This window comes from Dasypus novemcinctus, chromosome 31 (genome assembly GCF_030445035.2).
Source record: "Dasypus novemcinctus isolate mDasNov1 chromosome 31, mDasNov1.1.hap2, whole genome shotgun sequence".
Classification (NCBI taxonomy): Eukaryota; Metazoa; Chordata; class Mammalia; order Cingulata; family Dasypodidae; genus Dasypus; species Dasypus novemcinctus.
In genome coordinates, this window is record NC_080703.1 from 40,721,469 (window position 1) to 40,744,686 (window position 23,218).

Below are 23,218 nucleotides of genomic sequence, written 5' to 3' on the forward strand. Positions count from 1 at the left end.
GATTTAAAAAGCTTTTTTCATTTCTTTACAGTCCCCACCTTTCTGAAACCTGGCACAATGAATGGCCTTGGTTACTGAGCTGAAAAATAATTTGAGCAATGTGTCTTGTGCATCCATACATTCACTTGTCCATGCACTACACATTTACTGCAAGCCAGTATACTTGGTAGGACTTGCTGATATGGGAATGATAATTAGAAATAAGATGACTTGTTTTTTTTAATAACCTTATTTTGATTCCCTCTGAAATGTAGGTCCTAATTTAATATATTTCCCTTTAAGCAAGAATAAAAGTTCTTTCTCAATTTCTTTTGATACCCACATTATGTCATGGATCTAGTATGGGAAATATATCTATTATTTGTTGAGAGGCTGCCTAACACTTCATGGCCTAACTCTGAAAAAGGTCCTCAGTGAATTTACCTTTTCACAGATGAATAGTTCAAATGTTATAGCCAATTTCTTCGCCATCTTCTTAGCCAATTCCCTGTTAAATAACTTTATTTGCCACCATATAATTTGTCTTCCCGTTTTTCTTTGGATGTGGAAATCATTTTCCCTGTGCTTCATAAATATATTTCTCCAGTGGGTTGCCATTTTGCCCTCTGTAGCCTTTCTGTGTTTAGTTTATTGACTTCCATATTTGCAGTGACTTTTCCTTTATAAGCATAAGCTTGTTTGCAATAACCCTATAGCAAAAATTCCACCCAGTCTTCCATTTCAAGCTGAGTTGTATCCTTATACCTTCAGTAGCACCCTAATACTTTTTAAAGTTAAACAGTACAATCTGTTATTTCTGTGGGATTTTATGTTAGTGGTATATTTTTGATAATGCATATTAGGGTGGTTATTCCTGAAGTATTTTTCATTGAATTGAAAAATTTTAAGTGGAGTTGTTCAGGAATGTTGGGAGAAGGTAAAAGACTAAGCCTCCATTTATAGACTCTGTAGAATGTCATTAGCTTTGAGAATAGAATCAATCTTAATTTGTTTATTCATTTAATGAACAAATATTTATTAACCATTTTCTATATGGCAGTTATTTGCCTAACTGGAGAATTATTTCTTAAATAATACATAATTTTAAGGTGTTTTACTTTAAATTGATGATGTAAGGAAAATTGATTTTCTTTCCTTTTTCTTTTCTTTTTGGCCATATTTAGTGTGAACTTTTTAAGGTTTTTACTATGTACTCTCTAGACTGAGTTCTCACATAGTTTATGATAATGGAGCAACAGTCAACCCTTAGATATAACAATCAAATGTGGGAAATACAGAATCTCGTTTTCACCTTCTCTTCTTCTTACTCATTTTTATAAGGGCTTAATGAGCAGTGCGTTTGACTAAGTTTCACCTCCACTCCCTGGCAGTTCTGCCAGTTTTTTATAGAAGACTCGAATGAAGCAGGAGGAAGGTTAATAGACTAGAAGGGAGAGTTATATGAACACACAATCAGAAATATAAAAACTGACCCTGTATAATTGGGAGATGGCTGTATTTCTATTTCACTTTGAAATTCGAGGATTTCATTTTAGATTGCTCCCAGTTTAGGAATACTTTGTAGTGTCTGAACTACTTTTATAAATTCCATTTAGAGGGGATTTTAAAAATCTTTAATTTGTAATGATGTGATCATTATACCACTGTGTTGTATTTTGTTACAGAGACATAATAAGGTTTTGATTGTTAAAAATGTTTATTTAAAATTTTATGTGTTATGAACAGTAATTTTGCCTGAACTTGAGTTATTTAATTTCTCTTGTATGCTAATGAACATTGGCTATAGATATTTTGAAAGCCTGAGTATATATATACTGAAATATATTTGAAGTCTCTACTCTTATGTACTGTTGTTCAAAATGTTATATATATATATATAGTTGGATCATTCACACTACAGGCTTAAAAGTTTAGAGCTTTACATTTTCAGTCTTATCTAGACTTATAAATACATTTATGACAATATTATTGGAACTAAATACTTTTACCCACATAATTGCCATTCAGCTATAGTGTCTGGAATAAAATTTTTTGATGTAAGTAGCCATTTCCCATGTGAAATAACCATTTAAAATGTTTTTCATCTGATAGCATATACTTCAATTTTTATAAATAGCACAGAGGAATTAAAGAACATAACTAAGGGAGGTTGTCAGCTCAGGTTCAATAGTATGTTTGACATTATTAAGCTAAGGGTATTTAGTAAGATTTGAAAACTGTTTATTTTTGTAAAATCATGTGCTTTTGTTAAATCTTCTGTGTTAATCTAATTTCCCATTGAAGTCACTGATTAAAGGGAATTGTGTACCGGAGGGGTTCTAAAACCTTGACATTATTTTAATCTGATAACAAATGAGTTTAAGTTCATGTTCTTTCAGTTGTTGGCAACAAATCTAAACCTGTATTTTTTGGATTTATGAGGATAAGTCCTGCTTTGGCAATCTTGTAGATCCTCAAGAGAATAGTTAAACAGTGATTAATCATTGTTTCTTCACTGAGTGTGCAGAAAAGAATGGAAAAGCTGCATTTCACACTTCTGAAGCAATTAATCCCTATGATCTTAGCCAGGTTTGTCTTGTAGATAAGTCGGGATATTAAACGGTACCTAATTTATCAATGTATGCATGCCATAAAGTATAAAACACACAATTTATTTCATATCATTTATAGTCAAATGTAAAAAAAGAGTGACTTTGCCATATCCAAGAGTGTTTCCTACATTACCTTCATATAAACTAAGTACCAGAGATTACAATGGGATTCCTGTTTATTGTGCACATCTGGTGCAGTCACTATGCATTTTCTCATTCACTTGCTGGCATTTTTAGTGATTGTGGCATAAATCACCTTGCTAATCAGAAACATAAGTGACGGGTAGTCATCTCCTTTTTTTGAACAATGGGAAAAAACATATGGCTTCTTAGACAGGACTTGGCTGTTATACTATTTATGTGGCATTATATTCTCTATTTAGAATTTCATATTAATTGCAGTGGTTTGATTGAAGGCACTGAACACCCAGGGTTTGTGGCCAGATTATTTGTTTTATACCGTTTTCATGACAAACACACAAATACAAAAGGTAAAATCACATGCCGTGTATTAAAAAAATTTGTTTTTAATGAAAACTGCTTTGGGAAAATTCTTTTTAAGATGAAATTAAAGATGATTAAAGAAAATATACCTATTTAAAACTGTTTACATAGATGCATGATACAGTGATTCTAAATTACAAGTTAGGTTTTAAATTACACTTATTGAAACCACTCATGGGTTAGAATAAAAGTTACTGTCCTTAAATGCTGAAATATAAGTGACAGTTGTTTGCTTTTCACAAAATGATAAGTTATATTTCAAGATTTGTTGCAATTTTGGTAAATTGTTCAGTGGTTGGAACCACTTCTGCCTATACTGAAACTGAAAGTATAAGACAATATAAAAATTTCTGCAACTTAAGAAATTCATATGTACAGACTTTGACTGCCCTATGTGAATTTTTTGCTGTTTATATAGAATGCTTCCTGTAGTTTCCAGTTTCCCCCCTAGTAATGTCTTAATTCTCATGAAGCAGTGAATATAATGGTCGCTTATCCTTCCCTTCCTGTTCCTTAACATTTTCTATTTTTTTACTATTGGATGTCAACAACCGATTTGTTTTAAATATGAGGATTTCAAATGGAAATTTATTTTGTCCAAAGAACTTTGCATTTTTTAAAGTTTGTTTTCTCTATTACATGTGACTATACATTAGTGTGACAAAATTTTTAACAAATATGTCAGAGCTTATTTATTCAAATATGTGCTATTCCCTTTGAAGTAGTCCTCTTAGGAAGATGTATCCATAAGCCATTAATCTATTTTTAGAATGCCTCTTGAAGTTTCTTCTGTGGAATTGATGTTTTAGCTGCCCAAAATGTACATTTTGAAGGGAGATGAGATTAATGTTGTATATGTGTTAGCATTTATGTAAAAAATAAATCAATCATAATAGCTTATTTCACAGCTTGTGTATACCTTGTAGATAATTGGACTCTTTGAATAGAGGCACAGTTTTTAAAAACTGCCTGAATTTAAATAAATGGTCATACTTATCTGTTTTGTTTTAGAAATCTTTTATGATATTTTCTCAAGGACCACCTGCAGTAGAAGTCCAATAATTGAGGAAATAGAAGATAAAGAGAGGGTATTTTTTTTTTCTATTGTTGTTGCTTATTTCAAAAATGCCACCACTCAGATTCTTTATTAAGGTATAGCGTGCCATTTTTCAAAATACGTTTATAACTGAATTGAGATCTCCTTTCTAGATTAAAATTATCCAATACTTGAAATTACCTGAAATTGGCACCATACTGCCTCAATTCTTGGTCATTCTTATTTCCTTCAGGCTTTCAAAGCCTCTGCTCCCTTTCTCCTCCCCCTTTAAAAATGAAGTTTGAAATGTATTTCTTGTAAAGCTCAATTTTAAAGTCATACATTTTTGTTGTGTTTCTTTTTTGTATACCAAAATGTAAAAATTCTAGGAGGATAGAATATTAAAATTTAAGGTGATTTAAGGGATGGCTAAAAGTATCAAAATAAATGAGGAAAAGTAGTTATATTTTTAGTGACTGAGCACTTTGCGTTTTGTTAGTAATGGATTTTTGAGGAAAAAGCTCTTCCATAAAATGCTTGATGGGAAAATATAATATTAACCTAAAGTATTTGCTTATTATGTTTCTAAAACCAGGAACTTAATTTCTAAATGTATGTCAGTTTTTAAGTGAAATTGGACTACAATTATGATGTTCACTGTAGATTTTGTTGTGTTAAAATTTGCTATTATTTTTGAGAGACTTTGCATCATTCGTTTTCTTCTCCCATCCATTCTGTGTCTTAGTTACTTTCATACTTCATCGGTGTACATTACCTCTAAAGTAAATTCTGAATTGAGTACAGACTTTGCAAGAAGAGTTACTCTTCTTCCCTTACGTCCTCATTTCCTAAAGAAAGAATTCCCCTATTGTAGGGATGAGCTCACTGGCACTTTAGAGCCAGGCTGGTGTTGCCTGGTGACCATGTCTCCTCTCCAGCCCCCTCCTTCCCTGGGGCTTGTCTGCGGTGGCTTTTGCAGTGCTGATGGTGGTCTAGGGGGTATAACCAGAGGACCTTCCATCACTAGAGGTGCTGGGGGCAGGCCGTGTGGCACTGTTGGCCTAACCACACTGAGATGAGATGGTGGTGCTAATTCTTGAACTGTTTCTCAGAAAAGGCTGCTTCTGTTCCTGATTGGGAAAGTCACTTTGAGTCGCATATATAATTCGTAATTTCTAATGTGAAATTTTAAATGGAGTAAATGAAGTATGAGAAACATGGAGCAAGAAAGGGTATCTCATATTTAAATATTTTTTTGTTTTGTTTTAGTGCTTAAGGCTCTATCTGGGTAGTATGTTCCTGGTCTGACACTCATTTGTGTTTTTTTGTTTGTTTGGTTTGGTTTGGTTTTTCTTTAAGGCAGTACCGGGGATTGAACCTGGGACCTCATACATGAAGCATGTACTCAACCACTGAGCTACACCAGCTCCCTGACACTCATTTGTATTTACTGCAGGGGTTCAGCCGTATCTGGGATTTGGTGAGCCTCAAGGTTGGGCTTCTGGATTTTTTGATGCCGGGGGACGGAAATGAATTTTTCCTAAGAAAAATAAAAAATAAAGAGCCAAACCTGGTGGTACAGTTGCAGCTATTAGAGAAGCAACACTTTAAGATTCAATCTGGGTTCTGTTTTGTTTTCTGATGAAGACATCTTAGGCCTTGTGTCAGAGATCAGGGGAGATAGAAAAATGGTTGGATTAGTAGAAAACATAGATAAGAGAGAACAGTTTCAGGAGAAATACGGTAAGACACTTAGGGGTAAGCCCCTGCCCTGGTGCTCTGAGAGTCCACACTATACTGTGTGTTATTTAGTAAACATTTCACATCCACAACAATATGTCCCCACAAGAATAATTTTTTTTTTGAATTTCAATTCAAGCTCATGGACCCCTTGTTAAGAACCCCTGCCCTAAAGGAAATAGCAATTTAAAATGGGGAGACTGACAGAACGTTAGTGTCTAGTACAGTGAATGATGAGATAAGAGTATTGCATGGGAGAAAATGGATCACAGAGGAAGGGTACTTAAACTAGCTTTGAGATGCGGTTGGGAGATGGTTCAAAGAAGACTTCCCAGAGAAGGTGCAAACTTAGCTGTGTGTGAAGGAGAAAAGTACTCTGGGAAGAGCCGTCCAGAAATGATGGTAAGCCCAAAATGTAATTGAGGAGCTGGAAGTAGGCTGGGTTTGCATATTGGGCAATAATGGAGGTGCGAGTGGAGATACAAGTCTAGCTTTTGAAGAGCCTTGTGTATTATACTAGAGTTTGGACTTTTTTTCCCTGAAGGAAACAAGAGAAGAGGAAGGTTGGATAGGAAGAATTGCAGTTCTAGGTGTTGTGTTCAGCTGAAGGAATTTAATCCAAGGAAAGGTGTGATGAGATGTGCATTTTAGAAAAAGCATTTTTGGGGCATTTAGCAATTAGAATTAGAGAAGTCAGGAGTGTAGATACTAGTTCGGAGACTACGGCAGAAGTCAGGAGAGAACTGACACCCTCCACTGGGTCAGGGTCAGAAGGGAGGGAGAAAAGGGACCAGTTTAGGAATAGAATTGACAGGGTTTAGTAGTAGATGGGATGTGAGCGGGCCAAGAAGGAAGCACAGATGTCTGGCATGTACGAGTGGTGAACTTGGCCAAGGTCCTCAACTTATCTCCACCTGACTCTTACACACATTTGTCAAATATGCTTAGGTATATTTGTTTTACACAATGCTTGGGAAATGTTCAGCAAATATTTTTTAAATAAATTCATGCCAACATTCATGTTAGTGATTCCAAGCCCACACTCCTACTCTAACTGACCTCCTGAGATTAAGGATCCATGTATTCAACTATCTCCTACGCATTCCTTAGTCGACAAGATGCCTAAATAGACGCCATCCTCCTCCCTTCACACTGCTTCTTGCTCGTCCATTGATGAGAAAGGAGGAACTTGTTGAGGACATGATGGAGGGACATAGGGGATAATGGGTGACTGAAGACAAGAGATGGAGAGAGGGTTCAGAAGGGAAGTGCTGACAAGTGCTTGTTGAATCTGACATTCCAGATGCCTCTTTGCCCTTGTAAGCAGTTGGAGTGGAGTGGTGTGGAGCATAAATTGGCACACAGGGCTGTTGGTATATAAGAGAGAGATAAGAAACTAGTTCACTAGTCACTGTGAAGAGTCTAGCTGCTAAAGGAAGAGGCAGGACCGAAGGGGGTTTGTGGGTAGTTTTTTTTTTTTTTTAATTCGAGATACTCCAGATTGTTTTTATGCTGATGAAAAAGAACTGTGGGGTAGAGAGAGTCTGGTGATATAGGAGAAGGCGCAAATTAAAATAGTTAAGTTTGGAACCAGGATTATGAAAAGACAGGAGAGATTTGGAACTGAAGCTGGTGGAGGAATTAGTTTGTAAAGGAGGGTGGCTTTTTTCTTTCTTTCTTTTTTTTTTTTAACTCAGAATGCTGGAACTATAAAAAGGGTGGATCTCAGAGTTGTGGCAACTGGAATTTGTCAATTCACTGCACTCCTCGCAGAGTTCTCACTTTTACTGGTGCCACAGTAGATGTGGGTGTTTCAGATGAATGACAAGGTTAAAGGTGGAATGAGTCCTGTTTCTTCAGCAAATTGGGTGTAGAGTCAGAGAAGGTGATTGAGATTTTAGCCAGTGTTGGAGGGTTTTCAGGAAAAGAACAGCTGGTGAACAAGGGGCAAGAGCAGGTCCCATACAGTTAGACTTGGAAAAGCCCCTAGAGTTAGGACTGATAGGGATGAAGGGAAGCTGGAGGAGATTGAGAGATTGAAATTAAATGAAATTAAAACAACTAGACCTTTAATGAGATTGAGGGAGGAAGAGAAATGCAAGGATAGAGGAAATTGTGGTGATAAAGTGCATATTAGTTTAAGATAAATAGCCGAGCTTCCTGAAGTGCAGATATTTTGAAATTCCATCATGTGAACTGGGAATAACATTTTACCAGCAGAAAATGACAGTTAAATGTATACATCATAGACTCACAATCATAAATGTCACGAAAAAGTGTGGAAATCTCATAATCACTTTGTATTAGTAATGTAATTTTCCTGCATGGTTAAGTTTTAGAGTCACATGTATGTCACATTTTTTGATTGATTAAATCTGTTGTCAAGGAGTACTTTATTTTGTCCTAAGACTTGTTCATTTTACAAGTTATTTTTTTCAATTTCTCTAATAGCCTAAAAAATATTTCATTATTTTTCTTATTTCTCAAAAGAGAAACAAGGGAGCTCCTCTCAAGTGTCTGTCTGATTCTTTATAGATTACTTCATAGGAAAGTTGGAGAAATGAAAAAACATTCAAAGCATATACAGAGAAACATTACTTGAACTCTTTCTTTCAAATTAAGATAACAGTTTTATATATGTGTGAAAAACTTTGCAATAATGCTCCCTTTGCTGAAGTGAATCAGGGATTGCCACAAATAATTCAGAAAATTAAAAAAATACCGAAATAAGATGAATTGATGGGTGAATATAAGAATGGGTGGGTGGATAGACATTATGATAAAGGAAGCAGAATAAAATGTAGTTGAAGATTCTAGATGGTAGATATATGGATAATCACTGTAAAAATTGGTTTTTCTGTATATTGGAAAATATTCATAATAAAATGTTGGTAGAGTATTACTATAATGTCCGCAACTTTAAAATACATCAAAAGAGTTGGTTTGATAGATGGATAAGTAAATGAAAATGACTGCACTTTTCTGAATGTTTGAAAAATTTCAGAATAAAGTGGAAAAACATGGTGTCAGTATTTGGAGTTAGAGATGTAAGTTCAAGTTGAGTGTCCTTAGGCAAGTTACTTAATCTGTGAGCTAGTTTTCTCATCTGTAAGTGAGGATAACATCTATTTGGTAGATTGAGTTTTAGAAAAAAAATCTGTAAAGCAGCTAGGAAATAATAGGTATTTGAAAATTTTATCAATAATGCTGAAACTGCAAATTTAGGGAATAATCTTACTTTTAAAATAATTTCATGGTCTATTGGCCAGTAAACTTATTTGTTAGAACTAGGAATGCAGTGAGACCAAAGCATACATTTCTGTTATAAAGCCTGGTTAATTTCACATGAACCTTATCACTATCCGTGTTCAGAGCTTGTATGTGCTCTAGTGCCTTAGTCTCTAAATTAGAGGGTGAGGCCTACTAACAGAGAGGCAGAGCCATTCTCTGTCAAATGTGAGATCTCTGACTTTTGCAGTGTAAACTTGATGTGCCTTTTAAAATATTCTCATTTGGTAAAATTCTTAACCTTTCCAAAGTTTATGCTTTGTCTTAATTAGTAGCTCCATCAGAATATATTGTAGTCCCTTAATCAATGTCAGGCTTTTTGAGTTACATTAATTTTTTTTTAGAATATATGGGAAATACAATTCATATATACTACTAATGTACTTAGTATTTGGTAATTTATTCTTTTTCTTTAATTCTAACGAACGTCATCCTTTGGTTTCTTTTCATGAAATAAACTTGGATTTCTGGTTTGTTTGGGTTTTGTCTTGGAGTACATTTATGAAGTACAGTCCACTTGTTTATTTGCTGTATTTCATTAGTAGAGTGGATATAGATTACTGAACTTTCTACATTTATGTATATTTATTTAAAATTAAATTAAAATTTACCACCATATGCATGATGGGCTAAATGTAGTATAGACCATTATAATAATTTATATAAATTGGTTATAAAAACTAGGAAAATATGTCATGAATTTCATATCTGTATAGTTGCTATCCTTGTAAATCTATGACATGTACTTTTACAGCATACAGATTTTAAATAAATTGAATAGAATTTCTGGCCCGTATTATGGAGAAACGTCTTGTCTTGTTGACTTATTTAATATCAGAAAATAATTATACTTGAATGTAAACCACCCAAATTCTATAAAACTATTAAATGACTTAGGACAGGGTTTTTATCTCAGAAATATTTATTGATTGTCTTCCATTTCCAAATATTCATGAGATGTAGAGTAACATAAAAATATATACTTACTTTAAAGGATTGTGAGTAGATAAAAATTATTTGAAAATGCTCTGACACTGGAAAGCTGTATAGAAAGTTGTTTTTAGTGTATTGAAGAAAATAAATTTGTCCTGTGACATGCATGTGTATGTACAGACTTCTAAAAGGAAATTGTGCTAAATACATTAAAAAAATGATTATTTCTGGGTGGTGAGATGTGATGCATTGCTATTTTCTTCTTAACATTTAAAAAATTACTCTGTGCAGTGATAGGCACTACTTCTAAATCAGAGAAATTTCTGTTCAAATTAATACTTTAAATATTTATCCTTGATCCTGAAGGTGGACCAGGAGCATCAACATTTCAATCAAGGGCAACACAAATATTTTTTCATTTTTTTTTTTTTAAGGACAACACATTTTTACGCTGCCTTCATTAGTAATAATTCTCAATTACCAGTTGTCCTTGTATGACTTTAGTGGCCACTTTTTTCTGGTGTCCACTTTTTTCTGGTGTGTGAAGGTTTTTCACAGTGAAAAACACTTGTTAAGTTTTCATATGAATAGTAATGGTTTTAAGGTTTTGGTGTAAATTATGAACTTGTTTACTTTTATGCCATGTAATCCTAACTGAAAAGACAAATTGCAATATTATTTCATTGAATAACCTAGTTATTAATTACATTATAAGCTTATTTCACTAACTGTATGGTGATTTTTCTAACAAAATAATAGCACAGATTGAACAATATATTTTTGCACTGGTAGGAGTAAATTATTTCAAACAACCCTCTATATTCCACTTTTCCTCTGATAACCAGAATTTGCTATTATCTATTATGAACAGGTTTTTTCTTCCATGGTTAGTTTTAGACTATGGCTTTGTTTTATATGGATGAAATATTTCAGTGAAAAATGCTTAGTAAAAAGACATAGTTTTGCTTGCCTGAGATATTAAATACTTTCAGGGGCTGAATAATTTTTATGGGTGTTTTATTTTTGTTTGTTTAAAAAGAAGAGGTACCAGGACTCATTGTGTCTTTGTAATTGAAGTGATCTTCTATTCCCTACTAAACAAGTCACATTCTTTTCTTCTCATTTTCATTTTCTCTTATATTTTTCCCTCTCTGGTGTGTGGATTTTACAAAGTGTTGGAAATCGGTCATCAATGTCAGGACTCATCATTAAAAATCACAGCAATATAGTGTTGCTAATATTTCTTTCATAATTCTGCACCTGTGAACATTTCTCAGCTCTGCTTGGCTTTTTTTTTAAACTGAACTCCTGCTCTGAGTGATGGGGCTGCCTTCCAGTGCACATCGGAGTCGCCAGAGTTGGATAGGTTTTGTTGGCAAGGGGAGAATTAATTCAGGGTTGTCATAGATAAGGTTAAGGAGCAACAAATATCATCTAGTGATGCAAATTTAGGAACCCATGACTAAGGAAAAAGAATTATTTGAATCAGTGCACATCCTAGATTCTTAAACCCAAGTCTACCCTACTCCAAGGTTCTAACTATGTAGCGTACACTTCTTCAGAATAAGAATTCTTTATAAATAACTGTTAGGCTTTGAGTGGTCACATTATTTTGGGGAAAAGCGAACTGGTGATAATGTTTTACTATTCAGTTTCCTGCCATCCCTAATCTTCATTTGGTAGATGCATCAAACATGGCAATTGTAGTTATAATTATTGCTATACATTGTTTCTTTTAGCTATCTCCTTAAGATAAAAATAAATCTATTTTCCTAAGGTGAGTAGTGGCTTACAGGCATATAAAATATCAGTAGTAAATTTTATTTACACATTTATTTTATTTTTATTTTTTTAGCGATAACCTAAAAGCGAAGTTTTTGGGTTATCTAGTTAAATTTTACATACTTATTTATTCCCTGAGGAAGTCATCTTAAGTCAGTTGAGTTCCTCCAGAAACCTTGGCTGTTAGTAGAGGTTTTAATTCTTTATAATCCTGTGTATATGTGATTTAGGCAATAAATTTATATGCTGTCCTAACTGTGGAATAACAAGCTGAAAACTGCTGAGTGGGGATATCTGAGGGACATTAAATTTTCTTATTGGTCTAACTAATTATTATTTTGGAAGCCTTGTCTATTGCTAGAAAGTGTTAGTGTATTTTTTCTGTAGTAAATATAATAATCTGTTCAGACAATTATAAATAGCACAAATTGGTTAATGAAATAGTGTCATAACACAGGGTTTGGACTTGAAGTCGCAGGTCTGACCTGAAGTCCACATATGTGCTGTCTGCATGTGTGGTGCCTGTGCTCACTTCATGTGTGTCTCCGCCAGTAAAGCCTCTGAAACGCTAGGCAGGTGGAAGGTGCTTGAACCTATGTGCTTCTCTAGAGTTACAGCTTCCTAGGCGCATGGGGAAGGTTTCTGATGGGTTTTGACGTTAAAATTTATCCTCATATTCACATAGCTTTGGATCGATCACTAATGTAAGAAGTAACATAAAATATTCTCTAATTGCAAAAGTAAAAGTTTAAGCATGAATAAAATTTTGGCAACTTGAGCATAAAAAGAATAGTTATAAGGAAAGACTGGGAGTAAAAAATAGGCAACAAACTTTTCTTGATGCTAGAAAAAGCATGATGAATTATAAACCAGTAAATACATTTCCTCTTATAAAAAGAAACAAAAATTCCTTTTCTTTCTTAAGTACAGTACACTTTATGACATAAATTTAATGAAATTCACACTCGGGTGTTTTAATATCAGCAAATATAATTTTTCATTGGTCTCGAATGCTACATAGGTCTATTGTACCTCCTTTTTCTATTTAATTTAAAAAATAAAAAAAATGAATTTTAGTGTATTTTAAGTTAAGTTCCTTAATGCTTAAGAAAGAAATATTTAATGTATGAACAAAAGCAGTTTTCACCATCCCCTTGAAAATGATCTCTTTTCATAGCCAACCCATTTTAAATATATTTGATTTGACATTGTTTGTTATGTTTATAAAGAATTACAACAAACTAATTTAAAAAAGAGTGAAATCTACCTTACTTGAAATCTTCGTATCTGTCTCTCTATACCCAATATATACGATAGCTGTGAAAAATGTGTATTTCTTATACTCTTTAAAGACTATATTTTCTTAAACAGCCCCCTGTAGAGGTATTTGTTCTGAAACCATCTTATTCCTCTCACATTCAAAAATGAGTGAAAATGTAGAAGGATCACTCTAAGTTGTCATCTTTCACACTGCTTTCTAGGACATTTTCAAAGCTTGCTATGTTCTATGAAGAGAAGAGATAATAAGGAAAGGAAAATTCTCAACTATTTCCATTCAGTAGTCAGGGTTTTTAAAATTAATTTTGTATAATACCTGCATGATTTTATTCTTGAATATCATTTGGTATTCTATACTTGGATGGTTTTTATCTTGTCAGATATAGGTATAGTTTGTTTATTCAGATTGGTGTCTAATTGTCTTTAGAAAGCATTGAAGACTGAAGACTAAGTAATTTATTTTCAGTGTGTAGTATTAACTGCTGTGCTGTATATACATTTTATATTTATGTCAGGAAAGGGTTGCAGAGGGGTGCTTTAGAACCACCTTTTCAGCTCTAAATAGCTATTGTGTACATATGGTAAGGTACTGCTGCTTAACAATTAGTAACTGCTTTGATGAAACTAAATTACATGTTTAAGTTCCCATCAGGAAGTCGCTTCACATATCTGTATTAATGTATTCAAGGCTCGAGAAGGAAAGTTAATTTTCCAGCTTAAATATTTAATTCAAGCTTAAAATTTAGTCTGTAATTAGAGCTCCCAAATGGCAGGAACATGGAGTATTTGTCCATTTTAATTAGATTGTTGTTTACCTATTAATTATATATCATATCTTGTCATATAGTTTTGATGGTAACAGATGGTGCTAGGAGTTAGTAAGGGTTTGAACAAAATAAGATTCCACATGATTTATTAAGTTGCACTTTATTAGTGAGTGGTCTTCTTTAGTCAGGTTATTCTCCTGGATAAGAACTGTGCAACATTTCTCTAATTTTGGTAATTATTTTTTGTGGACTCTTAGGAAATATTTAACTCTAAAAAGTCTGAAATGAGTGATTTCTATTGAGAAACAAAATATATTACTTCAGGTTTTTTTATTGTAAAGGGGAATCTATCTGTGTGTGTGTGTGTGTGTATATATATATATATAGTCAAATTTTATAATTGTTATGAGGTTTAATGCACATTGCTAGGACCTTAATATAGGGAATCAGAAATTTATTTATTGATAAAAATGTAGGATAGGCAATCTTATATGTATAGTAATGATTTATGATGTGACTAATAATATGATGATTAAGTTATTAATGTTGAGGACATTCCTTCCCTGCCTATAGAATTTAACCAGAAGATAAGATTCTTAACCTGTGCCCTGCTTTCTCTCTGAGTTGCCTTGTTGTAGCTATTTCATAGAAGTAGACTCATACAACACTTGTCACTTTTGTCTCTGATATATTTCACTCAACATGATGACTTAAGGGTTCCTCCATGTAGTAGAACGGATCAGATCTTCCTTCCTTTTATTAGCTGAATAATATTCTGTTATTGTGTATAATATATTTTGTTTACCCATCATTCATGTGGTGATGGACATGTTGCTTCCATCTTCTAGCTGTTACGAATAATGCAGCTATGAACACTGGTGTGAAAATATCTGTTTGAGACTCTGCTTTTGTTTCTTTTGTGTTTGTCTGTTAATAGAAATAGGATTGTGCGGTCATCATATCTTAGTTCTATGTTTAGCTTTTTGAGAAGCAGCTAAACTTTTCCACAAAGGCTGTACCATTTTACACTCCCACCAACAATAAACTAGGGTTCCTATTTATTTCTGTATCCTCATGAGTACTTGTTATTATTATTTTTTAATGCTAACCATTCTTGTGGGTGATATATTATTGTGGTTTTTGAGTTTTTTTTTTTTTAAGATTTATTAATTTCTCTCCCTTTCTCCCCCCCACCCTGGTTGTCTGTTCTCTGTATCTATTTGCTGCGTCTTCTTTGTCCGCTTCTGTTGTTGTCAGCGGCACGGGAATCTGTGTCTCTGTTCGTTGCGTCATCTTGCAGTGTCAGCTCTCCGTATGTGCGGCGCCATTCCAGGGCAGGCTGCACTTTCTTTTGCGCTGGGCGACTCTCCTTACGGGGCACACTCCTTGTGCGTGGGGCTCCCCAGCGCAGGGACACCCCTGCATGGCAGGGTATCCCTTGCACGCATCAGCACTGTGCATGGGCCAGCTCCACACAGGTCAGGAGGCCCGGGGTTTGAACCGCAGACCTCCCATGTGGTAGACGGATGCCCTAACCACTGGGCCAAGTCCATTTCCCTGTTTTTTTATTTTGATTTCCTTTATGGCTAATAATATATGACATTTTTCATGTCTTATTGGCTCTTTATGTATCTTCTTTGGAGAAATGTCTATTGAAGTCTGTTGCCTATTTTTTTCTTGTTGAATTGTGGGAGTTCTGTATTTTTGATACTTGGATATATGATTTTAAAGTATTTTTTTCATTCCATTGCTTGTCTTTTCGCTTTTTTGATAATGTCCTTTGATGCATAAAATTTTTAAATTTTGGTGAAGTCCATTTTATTTTTCTTTTGTTGTGTGTGCTTTTGGTGTAAGAACAGTTTGGTTTATTTGCTTGTTTTGTTTTGTCTTGCTTTTGCATTTTAATATTTCTCCACTTAAGCCATCTCAGTTTTCAGAAATTTATATTTGTTTCTTGAAATTGTAGCTAAATTGTTTGTGGTGAGGTGGTATTTAAACCTAAGTGCATGCTTTTGCATATTCAAAGTAGGTTGTTAGATGTGTAATACAGGCATGTTAATATACATGAAATGCTCACCTAACTGAAGATATTAAGCACTGAAACTTACATTTTAGATATATTACCGAATTGAAATCTTTATCATTAGCTATATATTACAGTTTCTTTAGAATTATTTAATTTAATCAGGGAAGAAGTAGTAAGTGATTTTTCTTCCCTTCCTGAATGGGAAATTACCATTGAATGTAACCTTAGGTTCACCTTGTCTTTTTCCACTAGAATGTTGGGTGCTTAAAGACTGATCTCAAATATTATACTATGATGTTATAATGTGGGAAGAATACTGCATGGTAGTTATAGTAATTAAAGAGAACATAGAAGGAGAAAACTTATTACTTTGAATACATATAAACTTTGTGAAAATATGGGTTTATATTTAATTTCTTTGGCAAATTTTATCAAATGCAAAATGTACTAGTTTCAACAAAAAAGGAAAATTAAATTTAAGCATGTAAATGACTCAAATTTGAAATTAATCTTTTAAAAGGACAGTTGTCCTTTGCAGAGCAATGAAGAAATTACTTGATTTCTCTTTTTAAAGCACATGAAGTATACCAAAATAAAAATGTTGTGTTGGTTTGTTTGGTTTTATCTGGGACAGTTAATTGACTAATTAATGGCTATTTGGTAATTGTTAACAAAAATAGCAAGCAAAAATAGAAATGGGGCTTTCCTTAGAATTGATTTTCTCCAACTTCTGGCCCACCACTTCATACCTTGGGGTGACTTTTATTTTATTTCAGTAGCCAACCATGTGCATATTTAAGTTTTCCACAGGGAATGGCAATGTTGATTACTTTTTTCTGGAATTAAGAATCTTTTTTTTTTTTTTTTTTTTAAAGCACTCTAGCAAAAATATTTAGGAAAATGTGGCAGTTGATTAATTAGTCTTGTTATTTAATATTTTTAAAATGTTTTCATTAGAGAAGATATGAGTTTATAGAACAATTATCTATAATATATAGGATTACTGTACACCACTCCAGCACTGACATCTTGCATTTGTCTGGAATATTAGTTACAATTGATATTAGACATTTTTATAATTGTAATTAAAGTCCATGGGTTTAACTTAGGTTTTCCTGTTTATGTAGTGTAGTTCCATGGGTTTAAAAAAAATAATTCATTATCATACATACAATCTAACATTTCCCCCTTTTTAATTATGTTCAGATATATATTTCAGAGTTGTTAATTACATTCACAGTGTTGTGCTGCTGTCACCACCATCCATTACTTAGATATTTCCCATTCCAAATAGGAACCCTGTACATTTTAAGCCTTAACTTCCCATTCCCTGTCTACACCCTGGTAGCCTATACTCTAGATTCTGACCATGAGTTTGCTTATTCTAAATAATTTAAATGAGTGAGATCATACAATATTTGTCCTTTTGTTTGTGTCTGGCTTATTTCAGTCAACAGGATGTCTTTCTTTTTTAGGTTCTAAAACTTATTTGCATATTAAAAATTCTGCATTCCAATAATTAAAATCATTTGAACAACAACAAAAAATGGCACTCTGATTAAACTGCGTTTTCCAGCCTTTAGGACACCTTGGACCAGATTTTGCCTTTACTTTAGATTTCACTGTTGTCCTTCACCAACATGCAAGTTCTTTTCCTTCCCTGCCAGCCAGACAGGCAGATGGGAGAGAGAGGCGCTGCCTTCCTTGTCAGTAGTTCTCGATTCTTTGATGTGAAAGGGGCAGCACAGTCATATAAACTTGATCGAACCTCTTTGCGTCTTACAAAGTTAACAGCTAATAGAAGTAAAATAAGAAGGCAGTGCTTGTGGAATGTACAGTGCATATTGGCGGTGCACGCCTCATTACAATTCGCCTGCTTGCTTCTCCTGTTCGATTGTTTCTTTGGAAGGCAGTGGATTTTTCTCTTGCGTTTCTGTCTTCTTCAATTTTGACTTAACCGAATTTCTCAATCCCAGCCATATTGGGTTTGTCAGACATGGTTGCAGAGGAAGCTGAGCGAGGCGAGTCAGGTGTGTGCGGAGGCTGCCGCCTAGTCAACATGATGTCTTCAACGTTCATCCATTTTGTTGAACGTATCAGAATGTATCCATTTTTAATGGCTGAATAATATTCAATTGTATGTATAAACAACATTTTCTTTATCCATTCATTGGTTGATGGACATTTGGGTTGCTTCTATCTTTTGGCAATTGTGAATAATGCTGCCATGAACATCGGTGTGCAAATATCTGTTCGGGCCCCTGCTTTCAATTCTTTTGAGGGTATATCTAGTAGTGGGATTGCTGGGTCATATAGTAGTTCTATATTTAGCTTTCTGAGGAACTGCCAAACTATCTTCTACAGAAACTGCACCATTTTACATTGCCACTGGCTGTGAATTGAGTGTTCCTATTTGTCTGCATCCTGTCCAACACTTATTTTCCATTAAAAAAAATATAGCATCCATTATAATGGGTGTGAAATGGAAACTTGTGGTTTTAATTCACATTTCCCTGATGGCTAATGATATTGAGTATCTTTTCATGTGCTTTCTGACCATTTATATATCTTCTTTGGAGAGATTTTTATTCAGGTCTTTTGCCTATTTTTAAAATGGGTTGTTTATCTTTTTGTTGTTATGTTGAAGGGCTTCTTTATATATTCTGGATATCAAACCTTTATTGCCTATGTGGTTTCAAATATTTTCTCTCATTGTATAAGTTGTCATTTTATTTTCATAAATAAAATCCTTGGAGGCTCAAAGTTTTAAATTTGATGAAGTCCCATTTATCTATTATTTCTTTAGTTTCTTGTGTTTTGGGTGTAAAGTCTAAGAAGCCAGTGCCTAGCACAAGATCCTGAAGATGCTTCCCTATGTTTTCTTTTTTAAGAGTTTGATAGTTTGAGTTCTCATATTTAGGTATTTGATCCATGTTGAGTTGTATTTTGTATATTGCAAATGGAGATACAGTTTCCCCAGCACCATTTGATGAAGAGGCTGTTCTTTCCCAATTACCATTTGGTCATAAATGTGAGGATTGATTTCTGGGCTCTCAGTTCAATTCTGTTGGTCTGTATAGCTGTCTTTGTGCCAGAGCCATGCTGTTTTGATTACTGTGGCTTTGTAATAATTTTTACGATCTGGAAGTATAAGACCTCCAACCTCATTCTTCTTTTTCTACATTGCGTTAGTTATTTGGGCTCCTTGCCCTTCCTTATAAATTTGATGATTGGCTTTTCAATTTCTGCCAAGAAAAGTATGGAATTTTGATTGGGATTGCCTTGAATCTATACATTGCTTTGGATAATATTGGCATCTTAATGCACTTTAGTCATGCAATCCATGATCATGGAATGTCCTTCCATTTATTTAGGTCTTCTTTGATTTTTTTTTAGCAATGTTTTGTATTTTTCTGTGTATAAGAAATTATACAGGCGGCGGACTTGGCCCAGTGGTTAGGGCATCCGCCTACCACATGGGAGGTCCACGGTTCAAACCCCGGGCCTCCTTGACCCGTGTAGAGCTGGTCCATGTGCAGTGCTTATGCACGCAAGGAGTGCCGTGCCACGCAGGGGTGTCCCCCGTGTAGGGGAGCCCCATGCACAAGGAGTGTGCCCCGTAAGGAGAGCCACCCAGCGCGAAAGAAAGTGCAGCCTGCCTAGGAATGGTGCCACACACATGGAGAGCTGACACAACAAGATGACGCAACAAACAGAGACACAGATTCCTGTGCCGCTGTCAACAACAGAAGCGGACAAAGAAGATGCAGCAAATAGACAGAGAACAGACAACGGGAGTGGGGGCAGGGAGGGAAGAGAAATAAATCTTAAAAAAAAAAAAAGAAATTATACAAGAATTTACATCTTTGGTTAGATTTATTCTTAGATATTTGATTCTTTTAGTTGCTATTGTGAATGGAATTCTTTTATTTCTTCTTCCAACTGATCATTGCTTGTATATATAATGATTTTTGTGTGTTGATTTTGTTCCCCACCACTTTGCTGATTCATTTATTAACTCTAGTGGCTTTGATATGACTTTTTCAGGATATGCTTGCATATTTTCTGCAATAATGAAAGTTGTACATTTTCGTTTCCAACGTTGATACTTTTCATTTCTTTTTCATGTCTAATAATTCTGAAAAGAACTTCCATTATAGTGTTGAATAACAGTGTTAACAGTGGGCATCCTTTTCTTGTGCTTGATCATAGAGATAAAGCTTTCAGTCTTTTACCATTACATAAGATGTTAGTAGTGGGCATTTCTTATATGTCCTTTGTCATGTTGAGTAAGTTTCCTTCTATTCCCTAGTGTTCTAAATGTTTTTATCATTATCCTGAAGGGGGACTTGATTTGTCAATGCCTTTTCTGAATCATTTGAGATGATCCTGTGTTTTTTCCCTTCATTCTGTTAATGTAGTGTATTGTATTAAATGATATTCTTACGTTGAATCAACCTTGTATACCAGTGATAAATCTCACTTGATCATGGTGTGTAATTATTTTAATATGTTGTTGGATTTGGTTTTCTGGTATTTTCGAAGATTTTTTCATGAATATTCATAAGAGAAATTGGTCTGTAGTTTACTTTTCTTGTGGTACCTTTATCTATTTTTGGTATGAGGGTGGGGCTGACACTGTAGAATGAATTTATGAGTGTTCCCTCCTCTTCAATATTTTGGAAGAGTTTGAATGGAATTGGAGTTAAGTTTTCTTGGAATGTTTGGTAGACTTCTCCTTTCCTGGGATTTTCTTAGTTAGGAATTTTTTGATTATTGACTCAATCTCTTCATTAGTAAATTGTTGTTTTGAGATCATCTATTTCTTCTTGAGTAGATTGTTTGTTTCTAAGAATTTGTTCATTTCATCTAGGTTATCTAATTCGTTGGTGTACAGTTGCTCATAGTATCCTTTTATAGTCCTTTTTATTTCAGTGGGGATGGTAATAATGCCTCCCTTTTCATTTCTGATTTTCGTTATTTGTATCCTCTCTTTTTCTTTGCCAGTCTAGCTAAACAGTTGTCAATTTTATTAAATTTTTTCAAAGAACCTAGTTTTGGTTTCACTAATACGGATGGTATATTCGTTTTTATCCTTTCACGCTCAGCCGACTTGTACCTTCGGATTTATGGTCTCTTACAGACAGCATATAGTTGGGTCATAATTTTTTTTTTTCAGGGTCATGATTTTTAATCCGTTCTGTCAATCTCAGCCTTTTGACTAGAGAGTTTAATCTACTTACATTTAGAGTCATTACTGATAATACAGGTCTTTCTTCTGCCCTTTTGCTATTTATAAGCCATTGTGAGTCTTATACCTTTTGTCTCTCAGTTCTGTTAATGCTGTCTTTTATCTTTATTTGCATTTATGTATTGTGCCTTCTCATTCTATCTGGATATATTTTCCATCTATATTCCTTGTGGTTACCATGGGGTTTAAAATTCAACATCTTAAATATATAAAATCATATTTGGTTTGATACCACCTTTACCTCAGTGGCATTCACATATACTTTTCCTAAGCCCATCTGTTCCCCTACCATTTTTTTGTACTTCTTTCTCCTTGTATATTTGTACTTTGTATCTCCAAAAACAGATTTATTGCTTTTTATGCATTTTCCTTTTAGTACCGGTAGGAAGTTAGAAGTAGAGTTACATACCAAACAATTCACTTCAGTAGTACTAGCATTCATAATTACCCATATGTTTACTTTCACTGTGGTCCTTATTTCTTCATGTTGCTTTGAACCCCTGCCTAGTGTCCTTTCTTTCCAGTTTGAAGAACTCCCTTTAGCATTGTTTGTAGGGCGGGTCTAGTTGCGATGAGCTTCCTGTGCTTTTGTTTATGTGAGAATTTCTTAATCTCTCCCTTATTTTTGAAAGTCTTACCAGATATAAAATTTGTGCCTGGTATTTTGTTTTCTTTCAGCACTTTTAGTATTTATCCCAGTGCCTTCTTGCCTTCATGGTTTCTGATAATTAATCTGCACTCAGTCTAATTGGGGCTCCCTTGTTTTTCCCTTGCAGTTTTCAGAACTCTCTCGTTGTTCTTTGCATTTGATAGTGTGATTAATATATGACAGGGTGTATTTTTCTCTGTGTTTATCCTGTTTGGTGTACTCTGGCTTCCTTGGATATACATATTCATGTCCTTTCCTAGGTTTGGGAAGTTCTCAGTTATTATTCTTTGAATCTTCCTTTTCCCTTTGTCTCTTTCTTCTTCTTCTGGGTCTCCCATAATGCATACTTTGGTGCTTTTGATGGAATCTCAGAGGTGTCTTAGGCTATTTTCCCTTTTACTATTTCTTTTTTTCTTTTTGCTCCTCACCCTTTCTCATTTTAAGTATATTGTCTTATAAGTTGTCCGATTCTTTCTTTTTCCACCTCCAATCTACTCTTGAAACCATCCTGGGCACTTTTCATTTCAGTTTTGTCTTCAACTCCATTAGTTCTGTTTGGTTTCTCTTTAAAATTTCTGTGTGATATCGTTATTTCTTTTTTTTTTTCTTTTCCTTCATCTCCTTGAGCATTTTTGAGAACATTTTTTAAAAGGCTATGTTTGGTGTGTGCACTTTTGATCTTCTCTACTGGTGTTTTCTGAATTTTTAGCTTCTTTGAGTGTGCCATCACTTTCTGTTTCTTTGTCTTGTACTCTTTTTAAATGTTTATTTGAAAATACTGTATAATAGAAAATGTCACAATCGTTATCAAATTGTTTGATCCTTTAGCTTAAAATAGAATGGCATCACAATCGTGTGGAAAAGTGTTGGACCAGACGCTGGAGCCCAGCACAGCCCTCTGAAGAGAGGCCTGAGGCAGGCTCTGAGGAGTCTTTCTCAGAAATAAAAGCAGCAGCAGCTTCAAGCGGGCACAGAGACAGGCAGCTGAAGGCCGCGTCCACGCCTTACAGAAGATAGGGCGGTAGACTCATCTTAGGAACAAGTGGTGAAGGACAGATGGGCAGAGGGGTCTTGGTTCCTGATACTTGGGAAACCATGGATCACAGCACATGAACCTGAGAGGGTTCTTAAAAGGGCAGAAAGCATACTAGCAGCTTTAGAAGCATGTGGCACATTGTCTAGATGCTTACCGCTTGGGGGAGCATTAGAATGTGTGTCTCACGTTTTCTGTCTAAATTCACACCTGGGCTGCCTGTCCTGGCTGCCTTTCACCTGATTGGACACCAGCACTGAGACCATGGCAGTGTCATTTGGACCTCTGACCTTGAATGAGCAGACAGTTAACAAGAAGAGCTGAGGGAAAACACAGGGCT

At 34.6% G+C, this 23,218-nt stretch overlaps 1 protein-coding gene across 1 annotated transcript in view; it reads left to right on the forward strand.

Annotated features, from left to right (window-relative positions):
- Window positions 1-23,218, forward strand: part of TBC1D5 (TBC1 domain family member 5) — a 589,141-nt gene that overhangs the window by 165,337 nt on the left and 400,586 nt on the right. The gene's annotated exons all lie outside the window — the stretch shown is intronic.